This window comes from Anopheles coustani, chromosome 3 (assembly GCF_943734705.1).
Source record: "Anopheles coustani chromosome 3, idAnoCousDA_361_x.2, whole genome shotgun sequence".
Taxonomy (NCBI): Eukaryota; Metazoa; Arthropoda; class Insecta; order Diptera; family Culicidae; genus Anopheles; species Anopheles coustani.
Window position 1 is genome coordinate 119,335 of NC_071288.1, and position 11,716 is coordinate 131,050.

The 11,716-nt window shown below is 39.0% G+C and overlaps 1 non-coding gene across 1 annotated transcript; it reads left to right on the forward strand.

Annotated features, from left to right (window-relative positions):
- The first annotated feature begins 11,329 nt into the window (after positions 1–11,329).
- Trnai-uau (transfer RNA isoleucine (anticodon UAU)) lies at positions 11,330–11,420 on the forward strand. Its single transcript is given in 2 exon segments — positions 11,330–11,367; positions 11,385–11,420. It is a non-coding gene; the product is annotated as a tRNA-Ile (tRNA).
- Positions 11,421–11,716: the final 296 nt, after the last annotated feature.

The following is an 11,716-nucleotide window of genomic DNA, read 5'->3' on the forward strand; positions in this document are numbered from 1 at the left end:
AAATGCTTGCGAGTCGTCCAGTCCATGAGATGTGGCAGGTAAGCTGTACATTGGAATCGAATCGCTTTCAATCAAGTAAGCAAACAAACCAAATCCATTGACCCGACCGCATTGTGTGTGCGAGAGAATAGGAAACCGGGATCCATGAGAACCACGGCAAGCCAACATTTTCTTGAATCCGCTTTTTAGTCAAAGAACTAGCAAAGATTCTCAATTTCGATCAGACTCATTTCATGGTTTTTACTGATCATGGTGGGCAGCATTTTGGTATCAACCGCTTAGATTCCATGTCAAATTACATCATAAATAGATCGACCAACTTGAACGATGGGAACGCCAAACAAGATCAGGTAGAACAAACATTTACCTAGCACTTGACGATATTTCGGTTGGCTATGCATCTTATCATTTGAATCTACCGTATGAATTGGTCACGTAATAAGGAACGTGTTAAGGATGAGGGTGGGAAAATGTACAGATATACAAAATAAATCTTTTTTGAAATAAACTTTCGAATGAATCCGCAAAACTCGTGTTTCGTATATTAACAATGATATTTGAGGAACGATTCACTAGATTAAATGATAGTTAATATTTAAATTAATTATGTTTGAAACAGCTACGAAAACGAAATTCATATACTTGGCATGGCATTTTTCAGGTAAAGATTAAATTTATCTAATGTTTTTTAAATAGACCTGCGATTTTTCATTTAAGCTCTGGTAGCGGTTGATTAGTATAGAGACATATATTTTAGGTGTGAATTTTGCGGAAAATTTGTGAGGAATTGTATGTTGGTTGACGAAATATGTTAATGATAGCATTATTATGCTAGGAGGTGTTGTGAGGTAAAATTCCGCTTGGGTTTTACTTTAATGATAGAGTTTTTTTAAATCGTTGGCCTGGCTTGTCTAGTGCACATCAAGGAAAATCTAAATGAAAAGTTGATAATAGTCGGGACAGACAATCGATTGTGGTCTAAGAAGCAGAGAATAATTCGAAAGAGTCAGCAAAACCGCTACAGAAAAAGGCCCAGCTCGAGGAACGGCGAAGAACAAAAAAGTTGGTAGGAGAATCTGAAAAATCCAACTCATCAAATACTTCTAAATAACTCTTCAAAATGAAGCACTTTGCTTCACTCTTTCGTCTCGGGTCGTCAGAAATAGAAACTACCGGGTGAAACAAAACTAAGAAGAGAAAAAATATGTCGAAGCACCGCTCGCAAGACCCCGTCTCTTTAAAATTGTAGTGACCGTGACCGTGAACATCAGAGCATCATTTTCCTTTTGTTGGTGTGCCCAACATTCGACATAGAGCGTTCTTGCGACAACGTCCACGATTTCCTTCGATCGGCTTCGATTATTGATCTGCTCTTAGCATCTATTGTAGCCAGCTTGAGCCAATGCGTAACTCACTAGCAATTCATCGTTGCCATCCTGGTCGGTGTCGTGGTCATTAAGCCGCTTGTTTCAATGCATACTTGTTTGTCGTTAAGTTATCGAATACCATCTACGGAGTATTGTCTCTTCTGTTCTTCGCAGCTTTATTCCGCTTGAATTTCGTCACGTTTCTGTGTTCATAGGAAATCCGAAAGTGGAAAGTCAGCCAAACCTAACTTAGGCCGATAGAACCAATCAAGTGACCCGAAGACAGTACGAAGTGTTAATGATTTCTTTTAGGTTTCGGTTGTTCTCGAAAACGAAAATTTGTCTATTAAATGGCATGAAGAATGACTTTTTGCTTCCTTTAGGATGTGACGCAGCATCACGGAGCCATGGAGGATGATTCCTCAGTTTGGCCAACTCAACCTGATAGATCGATCGCTTCCTGCTTCAATTCTTGTGCTATATACGTATTATCCTACGGCACGAAAGATCAGCCACGAGAAAGATCGTCGATAGAACAATTTTTGTCAGTTTTTGAAATTTTGGATCTCTCTACCCCATACCTCAGAAGCCAAAGAGAGAAACGCCTCTGTCGTTTATATAGGAAATAATGAGATTCATCCTTTCCAGTTCATAGAATCTTCTCCTTTTTTCTCTGATTGCTTCTCCTTCGCCCTTCAAATTGAAGTGATGTATTGTGGTTCGAAAACTACTTCAGAAGTTGATTACCGATAGCACTTTTCTCCTAATGGATTCTTTTCCGCCCTTCCGATGGTTACGCTCTTCTTAATGGACATTGAACAATTGGGGATATCCTTGCCACAGTCAAAGTTGTCGGTTACTGGGTATGCTTACGTAAAAGTTTTCTTCCGGTGGATCTATGTTGGTTTTCCCCGTATACGGTTGTTCGTATTTGTAACGTTTGGGTTGTAGATTTATTTGTTACAACAGGTGTTTTATGGTGTATTTTTTCTTCTTCTTTTTTTAATGAGGAAGCAATCCCTTACATTTAATAATATACAATGTTATATTTCGTTAGCTTTCAAACAAACGGGTAATTAAAATGGTCGAATTGTAGAAATAGTACGATTCAAGATACTAGTTGTTCGTTGATAATCAGAGGAGCACAAATGAAGGTAAATATTTAATCTTTTCTTCAAAACTTACCAACCCCTGAAACGAATTGAATTGAATTCAATTAATTACTCAATACATTCTTTTGGTATCAGTACTATAAATATTGAGATTATCTTTAATAAACTTTACTAAGGTTCATTTTTCTACGTTCTACGTGTGTCAGAAATAAATTTATCGAATTGAAATCTAAGTCCGTTAAATCAGAAAAAATGAAGTTGTTTTGCATGTGATGTGTATTCTGATTTAACCCAAATCGTGTTTTGTTTTACAATATAATTAATTTAAAAAATAATTAAATCATATGGTTACTTTTTTTGTTTCCGGCAGTTTGGAGTTGTCGGTAACATTTAACCCCATTTACAGAATATATTAAGCATAAATCACACCCTTTCGCATCAATGGGCACGCGTGTCCTAATTTAAGTTCCTTCAGATTCGTGGGAATTGACATGACAGAATCTCCTCAACATAGCCGCCCTCACCCAACATACTCACCCTACTCAACCACTCTAGTAGACGTGTGGAAGTCCATTAAATGATCTTTCTTCCTTTTGTTATATACATTACCATCTACGATCTGTTCGAACCCATACTTTTCATTTGGAAAGCATCGGTCGATCGATATCCAATTCAAGCACACGGACTCATTACTAATTCATAAATCAAAAGCCTATTCGCACATGCCGGTTGCAGGCCAGAGATGCCGATAGTGAAACAAAAAAAAACCCTAGTATTAAGCCCTTGTATATACACAGTCCCTAATATCCACTGAAAATTCACACGTACTGAATCAAACAGTGGCACGGTTTTTAAGTCGTATTGGGATACATTTCAAATGCGTCTTCAAAATTCACCGTTTAAGACAACCCTTATTGAAGACTAAGCGTTTGGGTATGCAGTGTAGGCAACAGCAATATGAAACGAGCGCGGGAAAAGTCAAGGGAAGCAAGCCAAACAAGCCTTTAACAAGCGTTCAAAACACGAAGCTCTGCCTCTTGGTGCTGTATGCGGCTACTGAAACCAGCTATAATGGGGCCAATTTACGACGGTCGTTCGAGATGTACGAGTCCGTTGCGGGTGAATTGCAAAAGCCCATATCAACGGAAAATTTGTAATTGATTTTTCTAGCCATTCAAAGTGGCTTCGAAAGCACCTTTTCCGGGCCAAATTCACACCCCCAAAACGAAAAACGTACCCACGATCGACAGCTGGCACTAATCGTCATTTTCAAGCATAATCTCAGCTGACCTTTATGGCGTGCAGATCAATGCTAAATAGGGGCAATGAACTCATAGGCGATGGTCAGTTTCGTAAGTTAAAGAAAAAAGTTATAGAGAAAAAAGCTCGGAATAATTGCGGAAATGGTAGTGGTAAAACGGTACCTAGACGGCTATGTTCAATTATAACCTTTACATTAAGATCAACCGATGTGCTGAGCCAATAATTGATTAAAGTGTAAAATAAAAAGGTCGGAAGATGGTACAATTGCAGTTTTTCAACTTTATTCTCCCTTCAGAATTGAAAGAAATAGTTGACACACATACCATCAAGATTGTTCTCGAAAACTAGAAACGGAGCAATAATTAAAGTGTCCTTCCAGCGTTGCGCTGTTCTCACATTTTATTAGCATCTGATCAAATGCTCCGATGCACTTGGCGGATCGCGCGTAGCCGAGACGACACAATTTTAATTGGCGTCCTTGTGTCGTTAGTGACGTGCTCTTAGACAGAACCATTTAGCATAAAAACGGTCAAATTATTATTATGAGAGCGGGCTCTTCTTCTTCTTCTTGGCGTAACGTAAAAGTCTCGTAAGCCCTTAACGGGGCAGACATGTAGGTCTTGACAAAGAGTACATTAACCGTTTAGCCCAGACTTCACCAAGATATTTTGTAATAATATTTATAATATAGTTTTTGGCTTCCATTCGACAAGTATGTTTAAAAACAATGAAAGTATTTACAAATTGCTATATGCTATCTTTCACAAGGAAGAGTGCAGTCTTCTATCGAAACTCAGAAAATGTTATCCAGTTTTCTATGTCTGTTGTTCTTCTTTTTCTTGGCGTAACCACCGTCATGCCTAACCGTTAAGGGCTTACGAGACTTGTTTCCTTGTTGTGTACGTGGATGGTCAGTCCTCTCGTACAGGAGAGGGTCCGGTCTCGGCTGGGATTCGAACCCACGCCGTCGAGGTGGTAAGCCCCGGCGGCGCTCATGGGCCGATTTTCTAACCGGCGCTACCGCTCGGCTGTCGCGGACCTCCTGGTCTATGTCTGTTATAGATTGTAAATCGCCAACAAGTAAAATAGGAGAATGCTGTATTCATGATGTCGTTCCTTAAAAATATAACATAAAACAATCCGGCCTGTGAAAACTTTTGCACTCGTCCTTCTTTGTCCAGCCAAAGAAAATATGTACTTAAGAAAATAGATACAATAGCTCAATATGACACTAAACTTTATTAAACCGATCTAACATCAATTAACCATATATTAGGTGTATATGTCAACTAATGTTGTTGGAATGAAATCTGAAACATGTCATATTTCATTGGGTATCACTTCGCTGGGAATTAATTTGAAAGATTTTTCTGATGACCGAATTTTTAATTTTTGTAAATCTGCAACGTCATAATGTATAGATATATGAAACAAATGTCTCACACTTCGTTCCACATATCTGTACATTATGATTTTAGAGTTTTACATAATTTCATAATAGAGATGAAAAAAACTGATATGGATAATTTCATTGACCGGCTATTTTGTACATCTCTGTGTTACGAAAAAGGAACTGACCAAGGATGATGCTAGAAATACGTTTTCTGACTATATTGTTTTTTAGCTACACTCGTCATGTTAGGGTCAGTCAGCTTATAGTCTCCGTAGATATAGATTTACAGTTACACAGCGATCTATCGGACAAACCAGATAACAGAACATAGACCTCAAGACAGCATAGCGGGATACGGCTGAGGTTGCGGGACCATTAACCTAATAAATGCCAAACACGAAGTACAAAAAACTGCCGGTCAACATATGGCGTTTGGTTCATCACTAGTCAAAGGGGAGAAATAGGACAGGGAATTGATGCTCCCATCAGATATTATTTTGGTGCTGTTTTTCTCCAGTCAATCTATATAAAGAAAATCAACAGACGAGAAAGTAAAAGAACTCTCCAAGTGTAAAATCATACACAGACATGGCTAGCAAAGCGAACTAACTAAAAACCAATCTTTAAAACTTCTAATACAATTATTGTTACTGTCAGAAATAACAAAAATTCCACAAATCACTGGAATGTATCATTACTTTTGATATCAAAACCAATGTTATGAGTATGCAGAGTGATTTTTTAATTTACATTTTCACACTCTTCGTTTATTCGTTCAACATTGTTATGTTGCTATCATAAACGGGAATACTTTAGTACTTATTACAAGCTTTCGAAGGGTATGTAACACTTACAATTTTTGCAAAACTTTATATTATAGGCGAGAGTTTGAGCGAACAAAAATGGCCACGTGTTTCTCATTTTCCATCTTTTTGAATCGGTATATATTAGTTACTTCAAATATTTATAACAAAACATAAAACCAGATAGCACGTATCGGCTTCGAAAATTACCGAATTATCTCTCAATTTTCTATTATATAGTTTAATTTCGTGAAATCTTGCAAGCAAACAAGATTAGTATATCACAACACATGGCGTTTACTTGAAAATACCACCGATTGCCTTCCAGTATTGGGGCATATGAGCAAAAGATGTCTTTAGCTACCCTTGAACTGGTAATTTATGATTATTTTCGTTAGATCTATTTTCTCTGCTCAAGGAATATAGGTTCTTTTTCTCAGTGGTAAAGGCGGCATCTTCGAAAGCGAGGGCATCGTTTGACCAAATAGCAATAAAACTCCACTCAGCCTCTATCCATTGCTCAACCATCGGAACCCTTCATGCGTATGTGTGTGCCATCTCTGTAAAACCAAACGCCACTTAATTTGCTTGACCCTTCCACCACGGCAATCGAGTTGAAAAATTCGTTAACGGTCCTCGTGGTCGGTGAAAAATCATTCAAGTGATATCCGCAAACGTAAACAGTGGAACATCCGCTCTGAAGAAGCTGATGCACTGGTTTATCTTCATTGGCCCGGTACAGAAACTCATTGGAAGACGGCTACGGCGGGTGAACGACGGATGGCGTAAACTACCGTCCACCAGCATCTCGAAATGAGCGTGTTTTCTTCGCAATATCTCAAGTTTTACGATGCCGTCTTGTGGATTGACACAGTCCAGAAAAATTCGTCCCGGGTGCATTCCCCAGCACACGGGGTTACGCCGCACTCGCGACAAGAGCGCCGATTTTCCTACCACGCCGCGCAAAGTTTTTCTCAGAGAGTGGTACTTTTTTATGAAGCCCATGTTCAAAGACCGGATGGAGTTTTGCTCGCCCCAGGAGAGGAACCAAACAAACACGTTTTATTATCTACTACGTCTCACCAGATACTGCTCAGTAGGGAATGCTGTTCGCTCTTATTAACCATTAATACCAATCGTAAGAAAAGTTAGGTTAAAACAGATTTTGATTTGTGACGTAGTTATGATTAAATCTTGCGGATATATTCAAATGCGCCTTCCCACATAGTAAAACTTGTGCGTTTGTTCACTTGTGAAATGTTCAGACAAACAGTTCAAAACATAGACGTGACGATTACCAATTGACTAACACATTCAGCATTAAAGAAAATTAACGATAGAAGGCACGTGTCACCTTTTCTCTGCCTTTCTGTTCTTAGACTTAATAATATTCAATCAATATTTACAACTCTACCAGCTCACCAACACAAACGGGATACAACTGCCCGAGACTTGCAACCTATGATTAAGTTCTAGATTTTATCACCAGCTCCTCTACATTGTGTCTCCCTTCGAGCTCCTGTAGATGATGTCGTCACCGAGAAGGTCACTCCGACGATCCCAAAACAGTACTACAATGCTGGACAAATGTCCCGCTTTAGAGAGAAGGCTTGGCAGCATGACCGTTCAACTGCGTTTAATTCTTCTTTTAAAATCCACTTTCGCCATCGCTACCCTTGCCAGCGTTACTGGCGTCATGAATTATTAATAAGTGAAGGGTCAGTTTTATGATACATTTAATACCAATGGTATCCAGAGCTCTCGATAGGGTGTTGTTTTGCTTGCTAGATCAAAGACAAGTGTGTGTCCCCGGAAATAACCGCAACGAAGCGTAAGGTGCATCGCGTGACCCGCTGAAATTTTTCTTTAAGGTACAATGTGTGTATATATTCTTTTTATTTTGGGACGAGACTTATTCTATCCTTTAATAAGCGTGGAATAGCTCCTGGCAGATGATTCAATGCGATAACTGAATCGGATCGGTGAATGCAGCGTTTTCTGTTTTGAATAAGGAGAGCGGCGGAATGCATGCTGTTAATTAATACTGGAGACGCTAGAAGACAATAAACGTTCAGAAAATCCCCACAAAAATGTTTGCTGGAAGCTTTTTATAAATGCTACGTGAGTATTGTTTTCTTTTCATTCATTAATATCGATATACGGGCCTGTTGATCCACTCGTTAAAAAGCTGCGACAAGCGAAAAGTCAAGTCGCTTCGTAAGATTAGCCTGGCGTTAGGCCGTAATCAACCCAAAGATCGACCCACTGTATGTCAATGGTTACCTACAGTGCAAGACATAGTTTAAATTATGTTCCTTATATTTCAACTTGAGTTTTTCTATGAAAATGCTGACGAATGAGCAAGAAAATACTAACTAAACAAATCTTAACTACTCAATAAAACAGTAGAATCTCATGATGTTCGAATAAATGAACAAGCGGAATAATTATCGTTTTGTTTGTAGATTCCCGGTCGATATGCGTGATTTTGCACGAATTGCTTTGCTCCGCCTGTTTGAAATGTTGACTTTCATGTTTCTTTTACAGGGTGAAGCACCGCGCTTTTTACTCAAAGTTTCAATCAAAAATTGGCTCAAGCAGTCTAACACGATGACTTAGCGGTGTCCATGCTAGATGGTCGTGCCTTCCAAATGAGATTTTGGCCATCTGTCACCGGCGAAGATGGTTTTACCCGCTTGCCTATTCTTAGCGTCGCCAAGTGAGCACTTTGCCTGCATCTCCAGTAAAGAACTCTTCTACGCATACCTTTTTCATGTGCACTCATCACCATCTTTGATCGTGAGAACGTTCGTGTTTCTTGAAGCTGTCCAGTGACGGTTATTTTTCAAACTCTCAACAAATCCCTAGATTCCAATTGTTGGTTTCTGTTGGAATTCTTCCCAAACTCTAAGACGCCACCAAAGCAGGTGTCAGCGTATAGTTTACCACCATCTGGCATGACGACAGAAAGTAATACAGTCGTGTGTTGTCCATCGAAATTCGTGTGAAGTGAGGGCATGTAGTAAGAGGTTTGGTGGATGGTCATGCTGGATGGTCATGGTGGAAAGGATGAATGTGAGTTGGTAAGAACATCATATTTTTCTGCTCTAGCAACAAACTTTGTCCTTGTTCCGCTCATCTTAACTTCCTGATGGGAAGTTTGTCCCCAAGATTGTAAATCATTGTTTCAATAATGCCATGAATTGAATAACAGAATTGGTACATACATATGTTTCGTTGTTTATTCGTTTGTTAACTAATCCAGGGAATTATCAAAAATGAATTTCAAATTCAGAAAACCAATATTAAAGTAAAAATTTATTTTCGATTTCTCTTTCTTACACACATTCTCCCACCTTGTTTTTCAAAAGCTTTACTAAAGAAATCGCTCTTGCTAAACCTATCTGAAGTTGACCTCCACCTAAAAAAGGTGGAAGACGCTCCAATGCCTTGCCATGTACTTGACAAATGACCTTCTCAATGGACAACAATAATTCTCTCTCGTGGGATATCGGTTCGATATTCGGACTTGATCGATTTCATCCCACTGCAGTCACATTTCACTGGCACGCGTGTCTCAGCTGGTGAATAATTTTCATTCGACTTATTCCTTATAGAAGGGAGACGTTTATTCAACAAAGCAAGCCATTCGATTAGATTAGATTTATCACCAAAGGGAATAACCACACAAAATCGAGATTAATATAAATAACTCTGTTACTGTAGCTTTGTCCATCCGATTGTAGTGGGCATGCACTGTAGCAAAAGAAAAATTGAAGATGATGAACTGACTGGAGCGGTAGACAAGTTGGTTTTAATATTTATGATGATTTTGATTAAAGACTTTGTGGAATCGATTGCTAGTTTGTCTTTTGGGTATGTTTCTTTCGTAGCTTGTCCCATTCGTTCTTTCTGAGTTATACTTTAGCTTGGTGCGTTGGTATCACGTGTAATGTCATAAAGCTAAAACCATACAAAGTATGAGTGGTCAAAACTCAAGGGATAACTTGTGCGTTTTAATCGTAACTGAGACCACACCCTCCCCTGTAAGAGAGGACGTACGAGAAAGGAAATATGTAGTAAGCCTTTAAAGGGCAGGCATTTGATTATAAAATAAAACTTACTTTTGATTGTGTTCAACCTCCGAATATCATCAAAGGGTTTGTTCTGTTTACACGTGAATTTGTTGAGATTTTAGTACCACGAAATCAAGGTCATCATTTCTAATGCGAGGTGAGTACATCAAGTGTCAAATTCAAGTAAATCTATCGACCATTTGTGTGTCGATGTTATTTATCAAGCGGTTAACGGCCGAAGAGAAAACATTATTTGTCTAGCTTCGGCGACTTTCCTTGGACATCGAAAAGAACAACAGAAAACCACTGCTGATCGTAATGACCACAACGCTTATTAGATGCTGCTAACAAGAGCTGCTTTATTGGAGCTTGTAAGAACAGAGATAATAACACACGTGAGACATAATTACGAATTCATGAATGAAAGGCTTTGAAGATGCTCCGTCCGCTATGTCTATCTGGTCTTGTTGTCGTTGACTATTTGTTCCGAAAGAAAATGACGAAAAAGAGATGGAGTAGGATTGGTGAGCCATTTCGTCGTTAAAATTAGGCAAATTCCCACGCAGCGCGACCCAATCTATACGCGTTAGGATGAATGAACAGCAATTGCCATGTAAAGAAATACTATGTTTTACGAAAACCGTGCTAGTACAATTATCAGTATCTACCATATTTTGTGTATGAAACTACCTGCTTGCAACTTCCTGCATAGTTTTTGGGTCAATCTGTTAACGATAAAACATAAACAACAAAATAGTTTTCTTCTATAGTAATGGGGATTCGAACGTTTTAAACATTTTTTTCTTTCATAGAAAGCTGGCCCCTTGCCTTTTCTTATGCTGTCAGATAGCAAAAATCTTTAATCGGGAGGATTTTTAGCAATACAGTACCAAATACAGTGTCACGTTACAGTTTCTGCACTCTTTTTTATTTGATAATTAATCACAAGATAATAGAATGTACGCACCGACGCATAATCTCTTCTTTTATATATAAATATTTAAAATCATTCATCGTTTCTAGTTTTGGAGAAAATAAAAAAAGCATCATGCTGCGTATATAATACCTTCACAACTGCAGCCGTGTGTCACACACTCACATTTGTGACATTCACGTGAACCGTTACCGCTAAATTACCGATTCAGTGACCTTTATTGAACACAACGCGGTACGTCTACAAGGTCAATTTCCCGTTTCTATTTGAGAGAGGATTTGCATTTGGAGAGAGCGAAGTTCTCGCAAACACAATATACGAACGAAGGGTCGATAGACGGCGTCCGAAGCACAAGAGCTCTGAGCGCCCCTCGTATCGTCAGCTCCAGTGGCGCAATTGGTTAGCGCACGGTACTTATAAGACAGTAAACGTAGCGATGCCGTGGTTGTGAGTTCGAGCCTCACCTGGAGCAGGAGCGGTTCTAGCGTTCGGGCGATTTGTCGCCGATGTGAGAACTCTTTTTTGCCACGCACCATTTTCAGTTCATACCAGAAAAACATCTGGTGTTTATTTTTGTCGTATTATGTGAGCAAAACGGTGATAACGAAGGAGGCTGCTTTTGGTAACGCCCATCTGTTTAAGAATCTGTTTATAGAGACAAGCGCTTACTTATCTGTATCAATGGCATCAGCCAATCACTTATCTGTAGTTTAATATAGAGATTTAGTAGTTCAAGGTGTCATTTTTAGTTCCTTTTGCCATCCGAAT